Source organism: Chiloscyllium plagiosum, chromosome 17, assembly GCF_004010195.1.
Source record: "Chiloscyllium plagiosum isolate BGI_BamShark_2017 chromosome 17, ASM401019v2, whole genome shotgun sequence".
Taxonomy (NCBI): domain Eukaryota; kingdom Metazoa; phylum Chordata; class Chondrichthyes; order Orectolobiformes; family Hemiscylliidae; genus Chiloscyllium; species Chiloscyllium plagiosum.
In genome coordinates this window covers 25,527,849-25,542,786 of record NC_057726.1, presented here as the reverse complement: position 1 = coordinate 25,542,786, position 14,938 = coordinate 25,527,849, and the positions used below count along the sequence as shown (strand labels likewise).

At 40.2% G+C, this 14,938-nt stretch overlaps 1 long non-coding RNA gene across 1 annotated transcript in view; it reads left to right on the top strand.

Moving 5' to 3' along the window:
* Positions 1-14,273, top strand: part of LOC122558288 — a 64,848-nt gene extending 50,575 nt beyond the window's left edge. The window contains exons 3-4 of the long non-coding RNA XR_006314094.1: positions 8,694-8,828; positions 10,896-14,273. This is a non-coding gene — a long non-coding RNA (uncharacterized LOC122558288). The remainder of the gene's footprint in view (positions 1-8,693; positions 8,829-10,895) is intronic.
* Positions 14,274-14,938: the final 665 nt, after the last annotated feature.

The following is a 14,938-nucleotide window of genomic DNA, read 5'->3' as shown; positions in this document are numbered from 1 at the left end:
CAGATGTTAGGGGTAGGTTCTTTACTCAGCGAGTCGTGAGTTCATGGAATGCACTGCCAGTAGCAGTGGTGGACTCTCCCTCTTTATGGGCATTTAAGCGGGCATTGGATAGGCATATGGAGGCTAGTGTAGGTTAGGTGGGCTTGGATCGGTGCAACATCGAGGGCCAAATGGCCTGTACTGCGCTGTATTCTTCTATGTTCTATGCTCTATGTTCTATGTTCTAAACTAATCCCATCTGCCTATACATGGTGCATATCTCTCTATTCCTTGTCTCTAAATGCCGCATAAAAGTTAGTATCATACCTGCTTGTACTAACTCCCCAGCAGCATAGGGACCTACCATCCTCTGAGTAAAATACTTGCCTTGCACATCTCCTTTAAACTTTGCCCTTCTCACCTTAAACCTTTCCCCTCTAGTATTTGACATTTCCACCAATCTATGTCTCTCATAATTTTATATAATTTGCCAGGTCACCCCTCAGCCTCTGACACGCTAGCGAAAGCAATCCAAGTCCAACCTCTCCCTATAACTAATGCACTCCATCCCAAGCAACATTCTGGTAAACTTCGTTTACACCCTCTCCATCCCTTCATCTCCTTCCTATGGTGCGACAACCAGAACTTCACACAATCCTCCAAATGTGGCCTGAGTAAAGTTTTATACTGATGCATCATGCCATGACCAATTAATGTAAGCATGCCATATGCCTTATTTACCACCTTATCCACTTGTGTTGCCACTTTTAGGGAGCTATGTACTTGCACCCCAAGATCCCTCTAAAGATTAATGCTTCTAAATGTCTGTCATTTGTTGTTCAATCGACTGTCTCTCATTCTTCTAAATTCCATTCCCTACAAGTCCAACCTCGGCAACCTCTCCTCATAAGACAGTTTCTCTAAGCCTGGTATCAGTTTAGTAAATAAAACAAAGAACTGCAGATGCTGAAGATCTGAAACAAAAACAGAAATTGCTGGCGAAGCTCAGCATGTCTGGTAGCATCTGTGGGAAGAAAAGAGAATTAACATTTTGAGTCCAGTACTGAATCCAGCAGTTCTGATGACTCGAAACATTACCTCTGCTTTCTTCTCACACATGCTGCCAAACCTGCTGAGTTTCTCCAGCAATTTCTATTTTTGTATCAGTTGAGTGAACCTTTTCTGGACTAGTTCCAATGCCAGTGTATCTTTCTTTGGATAAGTAACTGAAACTGTTCATAGTAGTCTATCTGTTGTCTGACTCATTTCTTGTATAATTTTAACAAAAGCTCTCTATTTCTTTACTTCATACCCTTTGAAATAAAGACAAACATTGCATCATGTTACGGCTGTACAAGGCATTGGTTAAGCTACATTTAGAGTACTGTGTACAATTCTGGTTGCCCTGTTATAGGAAGGATGTTATTAAACTGGAAAAGGTGTGAAAAAGATGTACAAGTAAGTTACCGATGCTGGAAGGTTTGTATTATAAGGTTAGTTAGGCTAGTACTTTTATCCTTGGAGCAAAGGAGGCTGAGGGGTGACCTTACAGAAGTTTATAAAATCATGAGGGGCACAGATGAGGTGTGCAGCTAAGGTCTTTTCCCCAACGTAGGAGTCTACAACTAGAGGACATAGGTTTAAGGTGAGAGGGGAAAGATTTAAAAGAGACTGAAGGGTAATATTTTCACACAGAAGGTGGTGTGTATGTGGAATGAGCTGCCAGAGGAAGTGGTAGAGGTGAGTACAATTACTATATTGTAGCACTGATTCCTGTGGTAGTCCACCAGTTACAGATTGCCATCCTGAAAATGTACCCCTTACCCCAAATATTAGTTAGCCAAGCGTCTGTCCATGCTAATATAATACCTCTAACATCATCGGCTGTAATCTTATTGAATAGCCTAATGTGTGGCACCTTATCATACACCTGAAAATCCAAATATATTAGAGTCATAGAGATGTACAGCAGGGAAACAGACCCTTTGGTCTACTTTGTCCATGCCAATCAGATATTATAAATTAATCTATTCCCATTTGCCAGCATTTGGCCTATAATCCCTCTAATCTCTTCCTATTCATATACACATCCAGATGTCTTTTAAATGTTGTAATTGTACCAGCCTCCACCACTTCCTCTAGCAGCTCATTCCATACACACACCACCCTCTGCGTGAAAAAGTTGCCTCTGAGGTGCCTTTTAAATCTTTCCCCTCTCACTTTAAATCTATGCCATCTAGTTTCGGACTCATCCTATCCATGTCTCTCATGATTTGTAAACTTCTATAAGGTCATCCCTCAGCCTCCGACACTCCGGGGAAAACAGCCCCAGCCTATTCAGCCTTGCTTGCTCAAACCCTCTAACCCTGGCAACATTCTTATAAATCTTTTCTGAACCCTTTCTAGTTTCACAACATTTTACCTATAGCAGGGAGACCAGAATTGAATGCAGTATTCCAAAAATAGCCTAACCAATGTCCTGTACAGCTGCAACATGACCGCCCAACTCCTATATTCAATGCACTGATCAATAAAGGCAAGAGTACCAAACGCCTTCTTCACTGCCCTGTCTACCTGCAACTCTGCTTTCAAAAAACTATAAACCTGCACCCCAAGGTTTCTTTGTTTGGCCACACTCCCCAGGACCTTACCATTAAATGTCTAAGTCCTTCCATTCCAAAACACAGCACCTCATATTTACCTAAATTAATCTCCATCTGTCACTCCTCGGCCAATTTGCCCATCTGATCAAGATCCTGTTGTAATCTGAGGTATATTCTTCTCTATCCACACCTCCAATTTTGGTGTCATCTGCAAACTTACTAACCTTACCTTCTGTATTCACATCCAACTCATTTATATAAATGACAAAAAAGTAGTGGATCCAGCACTGATCCTTGTCAAAGTGGGAGGAAATGAATTTGTTGAGGCAGGAGCAGGCTGATACAATGGATACACTGATCCTATTCCTGCCTCACCGAACTCATTTCCTCCTATCTTAACTCTACCTTCTCTCCCCTTAGTCATACCCTTCCACATGTACATCCATGATTCCTCTGATACCTTCCACCATATTTACAATTTGCAGTTCCCTGGCCCTAACTGCCTCCTGTTCACCATGGATGACCAAACCCTCTATACCTCCACCCCACCGTGACCCCCACCGCCACGATGGTCTGAGGGCTCTGAGCTTATTCCTCAACCAGAGGCCTGAACAATCCCTATCCACGACCACTCTCCTCCACCTGGCTGAACTTATTTTTTCTCTGAAGAAGTTCTTCTTTAATTCATGTCACTTCTGCCAAGTCAAAGGAGTGGCTGTGGGCTCCCACATGGGTCCCAGCTATACCCTGCCTCTTTATGGATTATGTGGAACAATCCTTATTCCAGTCCTAACTGGTCCCCACCCACAATTCTTTTTACAGCACTGTTTTGGTGCAGCTTCATGCTCTCGCCTGGGCCTTGAGAAATTTGTTAATTTTCCCTTCAATTTCCACCCCTCTATAATTTTCACATCATCCATTTCCAACACTTTCCTTCCTTTTCATGACCTCCATGTCTCCATTTTGGTGAATAAACTGTCCGTTGCCATCGCTACAAAGCTACTGACGTCTAAAGCTGCCATTACTAAAGCTCTTCCCACTCCAAGCCTTACAAGGATTTCATCCCGTTCTCCCAGTTCCTTTACTTACATCTAGTCAAGAGGAAGAAGGAAACTTACTTAAGGTTGATGATGCAAGGATCATCCAGAGGGTTACAAGGTAGCCAGGAAGGAACTGAAGAATGGACTTAGAAGAGCGAGAAGAGGGCATAAAAAAGCCTTGGTGGGTAGGATTAAGGAAAACCCCAAGGCATTCTACAGTTATGTGAGGAACAAGAGGATGGCCAGAGTGAGTGTCGGGCCAATCAGGGTTAATAGAGGGAATTTGTGCCTGGAGTCCGAGGAGGTAGGGGAGGTCCTTAATGAATACTTTGCTTAGTATTCACTACCGACAGGGACCTTGTCGTTTGTGAGGACAGCGTGAAACAGGCTGATAAGCTCAAACAGGTTGATGTTAAGGAGGATGTGCTGGAAATTTTGAAAAACATAAAGATAGATCTGGGTCAGAAGGGTTATACCCAAAGTGAGAGAAGAGATTGCTGTGCCTTTGGCGATGATCTTTGTGTCCTCACTGTTTACTGGAATTGTGCCAGATGATTGGAGGGTGGCAAAAGTTATTCCCTTGTTCAAGAAAAGGAATAGGGACACACCTGGGAATTACAGACCAGTCAGTCTTACGTTGGTAGTGGACAAATTATTGTAGAGGATTCTGAGAGACAGGATTTATGATTATTTGGAAAAGCGTAGCTTGATTAGAGATAGTCAACATGGCTTTGTGAGGGGCAGGTCACGTCTCACAAGTCTTGCTGAATCCTTTGAGGATGTGATAAAACACATCGATGAAGGTAGAGCAATGGATGTGGTGTACATGGAATTTAGTAAGATGTTTGGTAAGATTCCCATGGTAGACTTATTCAGAAAGTAAGGAGGCATTAGAGACAGGGAAATTTGGCTGTCTGGATATAAAAGTGATTGGCCCATAGAAGACACAGGATGGTAGTAGATGGAAAGTGTTTAGCCTATAGCTTGGTGACCAGTGGTGTTCTGCAGGGATCTGTTCTGGGAGCTCTGCTCTTTGTGAATTTTATAAATGACTTGGATAAGAAACTGGAAAGGTGGGTAAAGTTTGCCAATGACACAGTGGTTGATGGAGTTGTGGATAGTGTGGAGGGCCATTGTAGGTTGCAACAGGACATTGATAGAATGCAGAGCTGGGCTGAGAAGTGGCAGGTGGAGTTCAACCTGGAAAAGTGTGAAGTGATTGATTTTGGAAGGTCGAATTTGAGTGCAGATTACTGGGTTAAGGGCATGATTCTTGGCAGAACAGCGGGATGTTAGGATCCATGTACATAGATCCCTCAAAGTTGCCACCGAAGTTGATAGGGTTGTTAAGGAGGCGTGTGATGCATTGGCTTTCATTAGCAGGGGATTGAGTTTAAAAGCCACAAGGTTATGCTGCAGCTTTATAAAGCCCTAGTGAGACCACGCTTGGAGTATTGTGTTCGGTTCTGGTCACCTCATTATAGGAAGCATGTGGAACCTTTAGAGCGAGTGTAGTGGAGGTTTACCAGGATGCTACCTGGACTAGAGTGCATATCCTCTGAAGAAAGGTTGAGGGAGCGAGGGCTTTTCTCATTGGAGCGAAGAAGGATGAGAGGTGACTTGATAGAGGTGTACAAAATGATGAGAGGCATAGATAGAGTGGATAGAGTGGATAACCAGAATTTCTTTACCCAGGGTGGAAATGGCTATCACAAGAGATTGGAGGCACGTTTTGGGAGATGTTTTACACAGAAAGTGGTGGGTGCATGGAATGCACTGCCAGCAATGGTAGTAGAGTCGGATACATTCGGGTCATTTAAGTGACTGTTGGATAGACACGTGGATGATAGTAGAATGTAGGGTGTGTAGGTTAGTTTGATCTTAGAGTAGGATAAAAGGTCGGCACAACATCGAGGGCCGAAGGGCATGTGCTGTGCTGTACTGTTCCAAGTTCTATGTTCTTACACTGTATCTGTTTAGATGATGCCATCTTCCAAAACTGCTGACATGGCTTCCTTCTTCCATAACCATGGTTTCCAGCCCACTGTGGTTGACAGGGCCCTCAACCACATCTGACCTATCAACCGTGCATCCGCCTTTGCCCCTTCCCATCACTCACAACACTTTTCATCCCACCAGGCTCTGCATTCAAAGGATCATTCTCCGCCATTTCAAACAACACCAGCAGAATGCTGTCACCAAATGCATCTTCACCACATTCCTCATTTCACTGGAATCATTCCTTCCAGGACACCCTGGTCCATTCCTCCAACACCAACACCACCCCTTCCTTCCCATAGCACCTTCTCATGTTACTGCAGAAAGTGCAACACCTGCCCCTTCACTTTGTCACTGCTCACCATCCAAGGACTTAAACAACCTCTCCAGATGATGCGGCATTTCACCTGTATCTCCTCCAGTCTCGTGTAAATGCAGACTTCGTGACCATTTTGAAAAACACTTTCAGTCTGTGTGCAAGCATAAACCCAACCTTCCAGTAGCTGTTCATTTTAACACAACGTCTTGCTATCATGCCCACTTGTCTGTCCTTAGCATGCTGCAATGCTCCAGCAAATCACAGCACAAACTTGAGGAGCAACATCTCATGTTCAAACTCTGCGCTTTACAATCTTGTGGGCTCAGTATTGAGTTCAACACCTTCAAATTGGGAATCCATACCATCCCTTTTAGCTTTGCTTGTTGCATTCTCCGTCATCACGTCCTCTCCCCCCGCCCCCCCCACTCCAGTGGGACTGTCTATTCTTTGAGGTCCGGCAGTTAGACACACCATTCTTCTGCCATTCTCACATTCCTATCATTTAATTTGAACTATGAACATCCTTCCCCCCACCCAAGCACTCCAACCTCCCACCTCCCCACGATTGCATAAATGCTATCCCCTCCACACTTCACTTAGCTCTGATGAAGAGTCACTTGGATTCGAAACATTTGCTTGCTTTCTCTCAGGATGCTGCCTGACCCACTGTGATCGCTGGCATTTTTGTTTTCAGTAAGGAAATCAGAGTACATACCTGGTGGATTCAGCTTGCCACTTGATTTGAATGACCTCAATGCATGACACTGGGCAACTACATTTTATGGCACAATTCACAAACGTCAGTTTGCACACATCCATCGTTCACTGACATTGGCATCTGTCACTTGACAACCCACATCTGTTCTCTGGGAACACAACATCAGACCTGCTACCTGGCAGGGGTGGAGTGTGTCATATTACATTCTTAAATTCACTCAGGCCTGTTCTTCTATAGGAACCTCTTGGTGTTGAAAAAGATCTGAAGTCAGACAGAGATCAGGGAGAAAAAATAAAATATCAGAGCGAAATCCAACAGGTAGCAGTCTGGAGAACACCAGTTGAAGTTGCAGCTTTCTGTAACTCTCCTGGTTTGAAATGTCCTTCTGCTCATGTCTCTTTCTTGGCTAGTAAGATTCAGGAGTTTTTGCTCTCTCTGTGTGATGCTGGGGTCTCCTCCACTCATCCTCTTCCTCATCCTAGCACTGCCTTGTTCTGCAGAAAGAGATGGTGAAAGTGAGATTGTTTTGAATGGAGGTGTGTAGAGCTTTTGCATATGCTAGATCTGTTCGAAGAAAAAAATTAGAATGCGGCTGGAGAGGTAGAGAAAATAAAGAAAATGCACCTGGCATGCAGGAAAATTGGTGGAAGGTGTTAGCAATGTTCAATTATTAGGAAATGACAAAAGAATACTCGTGGTGGTGTGGCATGAAAAGAGGAAAATAAGAGGTGAGATTGTTTGAAATGATAAAGAATGATGTCTTAGTGTCCTTTTACAATTGTATAGGCATGGATCCCAACAGTGTTCAAACAGGCCCTTTGGCCCAACAAGTCTACACCGACCCTCTGGAGAGTAACCTACCCAAACCCATTCTCCTATATTTACCCCTGACTAATGCACTTAAACAACACATCCCTGAACACTATGGGCAATTTATATGGCCCATCCACCTAACTTGCACATCTCTGGATTATGGGAGGAAACCGGAGCAAACCCACACAGACACGGGGAGAACGTGCAGGCTCCACACACAGTCGTCTGAGGCCAGAATCGAACCTGGATCCCTGGTGCTGCGAGGCAGCAGTGCTAACCATACAGCCACCATGCTGCCCACCATGTTGAAGATATGATAGAAGGTAAAAAGTAGTTGAGTGTGATGGGAATGGAAAGAGAGCTTTGTCATCAGGTGGCATTGAGAAAAGTAAAGAAATGATGACATCTAATCACTCTTGTGGCATTTGATGAAATTAAACCCCATTCTACATTGAATCCAGGCAGGGGCTGGAACAGACATCTTAAGCCCCATTACCGTTCCTGGCCTGTGACTCCAGTCCTACTCCCAACCAGTGAAAATGATCCCGTCCACAACATGTTCAGAACTTTTGGGGAAAATCACTGAATGAAATTGAAGAAAGCTGATTTAATGTCAAATATCTACATATGCTGGCAAACTCACAAATGGAGGGAAAATGCAACAAATGTAGCAAAATGTGTCTCTGACAATTTGATGACTTGATCAATTGTTACAATAATGAGTTTTATAAGTTATCATGTTCTAAATTGCTAGTGGTCACGTGACTTACTCTGAAGTCCTCCAGGCAGTAATAATCAAACCACCAGACTTAGTGATCAAAAGATGGCGAGACTGTTTTGCAGGGAAGAAGGTATAAGGTCTGTGATTGGTGATAATAGCAGCCACATGTTAACAGTGGAGAATCTGTGTCTCCATAGTTACACAAAATTGTTGAGAATGTCAGGTTGCAAACAGTTGTGCTGTAAATTGACCATTTAATTCCAAAATGAAAGCGAGCTGGGCTCTTAAAGGTTGCTAGTTAGCATTTCTACTTTATGATCCTTGTATTCCACATTGCTTTGTTGAAGAACGCAGAGGAAGCCATTTTTAAGATCAGATGAAGGCTTCTCTACAAATGAATAAAAATTACAGTGAGGTAGCATTCTGTGTGGTCAGCAGCGGAAGGAGAGCACTTGCCTTTGCAAACTAACACAATCAGATGTGGAAATTTTATGTCCTTTAGTTGAAGAGACATGTCTCACAGTCACCTCAGGATTCCAGGAGATTAATCCCGGCAAGAGGATAAAGACTTATTTGGGTACACTTTCCTGCTGGTCGTGGATTTACGTTATCGTTATTTTTTTCTTCAAAATCAAAGGTAAGGGTTTGGAAGCAGTCACTCAATGTTACTACTTTAAGAATAGACAAATATAAACCTGTTAGAAGCTGAGAACTATAAAGACTAACTTTCTTAAGAGTTCAATGTGTGATTAATATAAAAGTGAAATGTACCTTTCTGCAATTGCCTACAAAAATAATATTTACTTAATATGTTTTTAGTCATTGGTTATAATAAAGATCTTAAAACATGAAATCTTGTTGTGTGATCTTGCTATCTAGCTATCTAACTGAAAGTGTAAATTTCTCTCTGAATATTATAAGACCATACAAGGATCATAACACTATCATTTGGAGAACATGGCTAGAGACCCCAAAGAAAATGAATAATATAAAGTGGAAACACTCAAATAAAAACAAAGTTCTGCTGATGCTGGAGATATAAAATAAAACTGAAGATGCAAGAGAACCAGAAGAAGAGCCATATTGGACTTGAAACATTAACTTTGTTGTCTCCTCAGATGTTGCGAGACCTGCTGAGTTTCTCCAATACTTTCTGTTTCTATAATATAAAGAGGGAATAGGTAGATTTTAGCAGCACGCAATATCCATGAGATTGATGGTTGTTAAGTATTTATTCGGACACTGCACTAATTTACAAATCTTAGGAATCAGCAAGTAACATAGGAATGAAACACTATGTAAATTATATCATACATACCATGATGATCAATGGACATCATATAAAAATGATGCTACAAATCCTCAATTACCGTATATCAATTTCAATGGTTCCATGGTTAATAATATACTAGTAGTTATGGCTCTGACATAAATGGAAATGGAGGAGCCTATCGATTTTGGTAAAATGGGTTAAAACTGGCAGTTGCATCAGGAAGCTGGCTCCAATCCAATAATTTGTGTTTACCTCAAGATCACTAACTTGCTTGCATGCAACTTCTCAAGAAAGATCTATTAACATACACTAATCACTCAATTTCAACTTGCACTCAAATTTAAGTGTGCATCCATTTACTTCCAGGGTGTTCCTGAGATTTGCTAGTGAAAGCAAAGTGAGAACACAATGTCAACTGAGGCACCTGAATCAAACTCAAGAAAATATTGTTATAAATTCTCAATGCTCACAGCTGCTTACTTATCTGTGTCACAAGGCAACATAGCTCTGTTTTTGAAAGCATAATTTTTAAAACTTGCAGCAAATTGGAACTGCTGTCTCTACTTCTTCTATTATAGCCCAAAGAAATTGGTCCAGTTCCCATGGAAATAATTATAGAAATATGGGGAGGAGTCCGACATTTTGGTTATTACCCTTCTTCAGGAATGGGAGTGGGGGTCCGGCGAGTTTCAGATCAAGAGGGGGTGAAGATTATGGGTGTGGAGAGGAGCGGAGTTGTGATGTCGTGATTGTTGAATACAGGTGGTAGGTACAACCTGATTGGTTGTTAGGAGGAATGAATCCGGTTGATAGCTGGAAAGAGGGGTCGATCAGGGGGATGGAAGGGATGAGGTGGGGCTGGAATGGGAGTGGGGGATGAGTGGGAAGGTTATTTGAAATTGGAGAACTCAATGTTGAGTCCTCTGAGCTGTAGGCTGCCCAGATGGAAGATGAGTTCTTCCTCCAATTGCGGTCTGATTCACTGGCAATGAGAGGAGACCGAGGATGGACATGTTGGAGAGATAGTGGGAAGGGCAATTGAAATGAGCTGTGCCTGGGAGGTCATGCTTGTACTAATGGGCCCAGCTGAGATGCTCAGTGAAACGTGCCCTTAGTTGACATTTGGTCTATCAATACACAGACTTGTTGTCAGGTGGATATAATAACAAGTAATATGATATTCTTTATCAGTGAACTGAAAGAAACAATTTTTAAACTATCCATCTATCTCATAAACCTCAATTCATAACACGTTATTAATATAAATCGAAAGGATCAATGGTTCTGTACTGATTTCTGAGGAATGCAACTCTATATCTCCCATTAGTTTGAAAAAGATTCATTTACAGCGATTTTGCTTTCTGTCCCATAGCCAATTTTGTACTAATATTGCTATTCTCTTTTTAATCCAATGACTTTATTTATTTCTAGTGAGTTTTCATGGGCACCAACGCTTCAGCCAGAGGACACAAAGAGATTTGTCCTGACATGGCTGGGGAATTAATTATCAAAAAGGGTTGTGCCATAGGATGTTAATATGGAAATTCTGGGAAGACAGATGGAAAAGACCTTCAAGAGTCACTTGATGTTATGACTGGGTAAAGTATGGACGGAGAATCCCATTGGAAGCCAGGAGTAACTTTGAACTGCTTTTTTTCATAAAGAAGTCAATTCTGTAGAAAATAATTTAAAACTGTGATGTGGGTATTTTGAGTACAATAAATTACTAATAAGAAATTTATTTTTTGTGATTTTGAGCAGTGGTTGCCTACAGAATAATGCTTAGTTAATGTTGATTTCATTTCATTTGGTGTAGTAGAAGTCTTAAAATGTAAAATCTTATTATGGAATTTCTTTAAGTTGGTCATTGAGAATTCAAATATCCTTTAAACATTGTCAGCCTCTACAGGGATCCTAACACCTGAATCTAGATATGTTTGGCCTAATTTCAAAGTTTGTACATTACCTGAAATTTTGAAGTACAGTAATCATTGAGAAAAACAGGAACAGACTTCAGGTGAACATAGACTCATGAAATAGATAAACAAATTGCAGATTAAATTCAATGTAAATGTGTGTAATATTATATATTTTTGTAGAGGAAAATATGTAGGAGTGACAATATGAACTGAACTGTGTAATTTTGAAAGGAGCATGAAAAAGTGAGAGGATAGTCGTTGTAATTTGCAAAAATCCTAGAAGGAATCCGGAAAATATTGAGAAGCCTGTTAAAAGAGCAGAAAGCTTTATTAAGAAAGGAATAGAATAACAGGGCCGTTGTATTAGTCTTTTATAAAACCCTGGTTAGGCGGAATAGTTTTAGAGTGCTGTTAAAGAAGGTGCAGAAGAGATTTACTGGAAGAGTGCCAGATAGGAAGGGTTTCAGAATAGCTCAGGGCAGGGAGGATAAAGAGAAGACTAGATGGGGTGTTCAAAATCAAACATAATTTTGAAAGAATAGACAGTGAGAAAACAGAAATGACGTGAGGAACAGGTGTTTTACAAAGTGAGTTGTTATGATCTGGAATATACTGCCTGAAAAATATGGTAGAGGCAAACTCAATAGTAACTTTCAAAAGGAATTGAATAAACACTTGACAGAAAAACAAATCATATCTATTTGGATTAAGCAAGGAAAAATGATTAATTGGATAATTCTACCAAAGAAGTGTCATTGGTGTGATGGACTGAGTGATTTCCTGCTGTGCTGGATCTATGCACCAACATACTGTACTGACCTTGAAAGCAATTGCTTCATGAGGAAATTCCTACCCTTTTGAGGTTAAATATCCCAGTTATATTTAGAAACAAGCATTACATAAATTTCTATTCAGCCTGTCATTGTTCTAAAATAAAACTGGCAATTAAAATACTAAATAATGCACAATGTCATGTGAATTTTCCCTTTTAATCTTTACAGAGATGTCTGTCAAAAAGAAAGTTGTGAGAAATATGCCAATATAGATTTGCGAGACATTATCAGCATAATTTCCAATGTCCAAATTTTATTAATTCAAAATTAAAGCAAGTATTTTCAATATGATGTAATAGCTGAAATCCTGACCTTGGCAATTCTCAAAGAGTTTTCAAGTCCCTCTTTACCTCTCTAGCTTGATATTGCTAAGTTATTGAAAAAAAAAAGCTTTACAAGGTCAAATTGAAGATATGGAAAAAATAAGCTGCCAAATTGAGATCAATATCATCTTTAGGAAAACTGCTTTAGTCGCCAAGTTGCACTTAATGACCCAAATTAAATCCTTTGGACCTTCTGTGTCCTCTCTACCTTTAATATAAGTGGCAGGAAAGAGTTAGGCAGTGAGTCAATAACAGTAAAAAGTCCTGTATCTGCACTTATAATTGATGTGTCAGATGATAATAGTTAAAAATCCTCCTTTCCAGAAACAGCACCAAATTATGTAATAAGAAAAATAATTGTTGAGAAAACAATATTTCAAGATGGGTCAAAATCCGAATTTCACTTTTAAATTACACAAAAGGTCCAAATCAATTTTTACACATTCATTTTTGCACTAATTAATGTGAAGGTTGTTCATCTTTTAGCACGTGGTTTGATGCCACACTGAGTTTTTCATGGATATTCAAGCTCTGACCTATTGTTACATCACGTATGTTCATGCCCATGTGCTCTCGATGTTTCTTCCAGAGTGTGGATAGTATAATTGTAGTCTGGTCTACTGTTCATTCTAACTCCATCTGCATTGCTATTTATGCTGAGCTATGTGCAGCTATTTAAAAACATTGCAACATTGCACCAGGGTCCCAACACAACACACTACCCCAAGCATTTCTTCCCCCATGATAAACATTGATTACAAGTTACATTCATTCGAAAATGATTTACTTAGGTTATTACCTTTTACAATATTTCCTGTCAATGTTGTTTTTATCTCTCTCATCCCTCCCCAAGTTTTTGACTTGATTCATTTGTGCCAATGGTTGGGTAAGGAAATTCCATGACCTAGAAAGAAACATTTGAGAATTAAAAAATAACTTGGTTCTTTATATCAGAAATTCAGTCGATCTGGTGAAGGAAGTTGTGGCGATGTAACTTTGCTCCCATGCTGTTATGATGTCAAACTTAATTTGTTTTGTATTGATCAATTGTCCACGTAACACATGATCTGATGTTGATCCTATATAATAGGGAAGTTTGTTAATGCGTGCTATATTTGATTTTAGATCCAATGCTAACACCATTTGATATCTTAGGAATTATGTTTTCTGTGTTTGCCAATTTACTAATTTATCAAATGAATCTGAGACCTTAAATTTTCCTGATGGAAAGATTGGTTCAAGCAAATTTTGTTACATCACTTAATTATTGATAGACACTTCAATTTGTTGATTACCTTGGTTTGCATAATATTATTAGGATTTTGACTTCCTTGTGCTACACTTATTTTGTTGTCTTCTGTTACTCTAACTAGATTAAAGTTGTTGTTGAATCTTTGTTGTTATGAAGATTGTTGTCACAGTAAAACTGACAATTTTTAAATTTTCTGTTCCCTTTAAACTTGTTGCTTTACCAGTACGGCTTATGTATGAAGCTATTCCTTTTCCATAATAGCTGGAGAATTTCTAAAAATCTATTGGTAGAATTTTTTGAAATGGCTTCCCTCAACAAGATTCAATAAATCTCTGATTCTGCCAATGATATCTGCCTGATGTCATTGGTGCCAATTTTTTTCTTCCTCCAAGAACTCAAAACCACTTGGTCAGATTTATGCCTGTTTTCTTCATCCAATGTTTCATATTTTTGAATGAATGAAATAGATTAAAGCTTCTTAATTGCCAAATAAAGTTTGAATATTTTGTTTGAACCATTGAAATAATAGATTGCACTACCTTCACTTCGAGTTTTGTTACTTCTAATTGCAATGACAGTCTTTATTCCCAATTCTTTTTCTTCTTTAATTGATTTTCTTTTAGCTTTCAGTTGAAGAATTATCTTAACTTGCTGTTAATGTTTTCATTGATTAAATAGTTAAGATATGTGTAGCTAGATGTTAGAAGTCTTAACTGTGCTCCTCAGCCTAGGTCTTTTAAGTATAAACAAAATTCTTTCCATCCCTTCCCTTAAGGGATCATATCTGCTCTGGTGTCCAGAAATTGGTTTCTTTCATTGGTAGTCGAAAGGTGTGGCTCTAGAAAAGCACAGTAGGTCAGGCAGCATCCGAGGAGCAGGAGAATCAGTGTTTTCAGCATAAGCCCTGGGTGTGTTCTAAACCCCAGGTCCTACAAAGTAGGGTCTCCCTCCCTCCCCTTCCCTTAAGGGATCATATCTGCTCTGGTGTCCAGAAATTGGTTTCTTTCATTGGTAGTCGAAAGGTGTGGCTCTAGAAAAGCACAGTAGGTCAGGCAGCATCCGAGGAGTAGGAGAATCAGTGTTTTCAGCATAAGCCCTGGGTGTGTTCTAAACCCCAGGTCCTACAAAGTAGGGTCTCCCTCCCTCC